Genomic DNA, 2,481 nt, shown 5'->3' with positions numbered 1-2,481 from the left:
ATATATATATATATATATATATATATATATATATATATATATGATGTAGCGTTACTGTGTTTGAAAATGTTAACACGATGAATTCTTTAATTGTTCCTAAAATTTTCTTCTTTCTGACGTCAATTTAAGTACAGATTGCTTTGAAAATATAATAGTACGTTCAAATGATATCATGTGCTGTATGAGTACTGAAAATAAAGGAAAAGGAAAGAAAAGAAAAGAAATATAAACAAAAAGAGAATTGTGACGTGGCGGCCGTGGAGGCGCCCGTCTGAAGAATACCGTGTAGGACCTGTGTGAGAGTTTTCGCGTATCGCGTCGCTAACGGTTTTCGCGAATATTCTCGAATACCGCGTTCCGGCGTGTGTTTGTTCGTGAACGTCCTTAGGACAAAGATCAGAAGCGAATCTTGCGAGCGGAGCAGATGTGAAGGTCAGCGCGTCCCAACCTTGTGCCCCCCCGACGCCCCGGGCCGACCACCAGGACTGGAGGAACGGAGAACATCGAGGGACAAGAAAACAACGACCGACAACTCCGCCTCGCTCATACTCAGGTGAATCGCTTTCTCAATATTTTATGTTAAAATATTCTCGAAGTGCCGATCGTTCACTAATATTGAATATTCTAACATTTAAAATATTCTCTACCGAGAGCACAGCTATCGAAAATTAGACGTGAGACTGTCAGCTGTGTTTACTTTCAGCGGGCACAGCTATCGCGAGGAATCTAGCAGGAAAAAACGGGAGCGCCGAGACAGACAACGAGGTGATCCTCAACGGCAACATTGTCTCGAGACAGGAAATGTCTCGAGACAACCGTACCGAAAATTGCCCATTCCCGACTACCGAATATCGCAGGACGAGGGGAGAAGGGACGAAGGAGGATGCGCGAGGATACGCGATCCTCCCGGAGCCTACAGCTGATCAACCTTACCGCAACCGTCGCCGCGACAAGACAACAGATTTAGCGTTCCGAGAGTGAAATAGAGATAGAGAGAGAGAGCGAGAGAACGGAGGAGAGTGTCGCGAGAGTGCAGTGAGCGAGGGAAAGGAGGAGTGAGAGCGAGAGAGGGCGAGCGAGAGAGAGAGGAAGGGAGGACTCGAGAGGCCGAGAGCCGTCATCGTCGCCGCTGTAGCCGACCCGAGGGCCGTCTCCGAGAACTGTAAGACCACTCATCTGCTTTGTATTTCGTCCGCTTGTCGGAAGTCGTGTCATTATCGCGCACGTACTGTGTCTCGTCCGTGGAGCGACCGCGCGTGCCATAAGGTTCGCCCGAGGAAATCGTCCTCGGGTTTATCATTGTAACGACCGTATTACCGTCTCGCGACTGTCGATTCTTTTAGTGAACTATACCGCGCTCTTATCGGGACGTGCGAAAGTCCCACCAATAAACATATAGTTACCGAAAACGTGTAGGATCGTTTTTCTTCCACCCTTTCCTAACCCATCCCGTCTCTGACTCAAAATCCTGTGAGCTACCGGTCCCGACGGTTCCGGGACACGCGATTTTCGTGATATTTATTGACTCTCGCGTTTATCGAGGTGGTGCGGCCTTTTCGCACTTGGCGCCCAACTATCGCTTGTGTTTTAGTGGCGTGGTTTCGGAGCCGACCGCAAATTGCCGACGCGGCTGACAGGCGACTGTCTGCCGTCGCTCGTGAAATAATTTCGCGAAGCGCGTCGCAGAATTCGTAAGTTTTTTACGAATATTTTTTAAATAAAAGTTATAGAGTTTGGTGAAAACAAGATACTCATACAACAGATGATATTATTTGTACGTACTATTTTCATAGCAATCTGTGCTCAGATTGACGTCAGAAAGGAAAAAACTTTATATTTTAATATTAGAACTACTTAAACAATTCATCGTACTATCGGAAACATCAACAAACACAGTAACGCTACATCAATATTATAATTTTTTACTTAAAAATGTGAGTGTTACTATATATAACACATGTATGTAATAGTTATATTGCTGAGCGAGTATTATAATATATTGATGTAACGTTACTTTTAAAATTGGTGTTTATTGAATATTCTTCCAGTAAACTCTAACTATCAGTAATATAGTATCAATGTTATAATTTCCTACTTAAGAATGTAACTGTTACATAAAACGCATTATATTCCATTTACATTGTTGAATGGGAAATTATAACATTAATTTTATGTTATTGTTAGTTGGTGTTTATTGGGTTTTTACATCTTTATCTGTGCATAAAGTGCATTATTATCTTTAAATTCATAAATAAAATATATATCTATATTTACTCTTCAATAACATTACTTTAACACCTTTCTATATAACAAAATAAAAGAAATCGAGTATGAAAGGAAATGATAAGAAATTATAACATTGATATTATGTTACTGATAGTTAATATTTACTGGAAGAATATTCATTAAACACCAACTTTAAAAGTAATGTTACATCAACACACACACACACACACACACACACACACACACACACACACA

This window comes from Odontomachus brunneus, unplaced genomic scaffold (assembly GCF_010583005.1).
Source record: "Odontomachus brunneus isolate Ranch 3 - 2012 unplaced genomic scaffold, Obru_v1 Obru_scaffold_070, whole genome shotgun sequence".
Taxonomy (NCBI): domain Eukaryota; kingdom Metazoa; phylum Arthropoda; class Insecta; order Hymenoptera; family Formicidae; genus Odontomachus; species Odontomachus brunneus.
The sequence above is the reverse complement of the archived record's forward strand: the minus strand, read 5'-3'. Positions refer to the sequence as shown.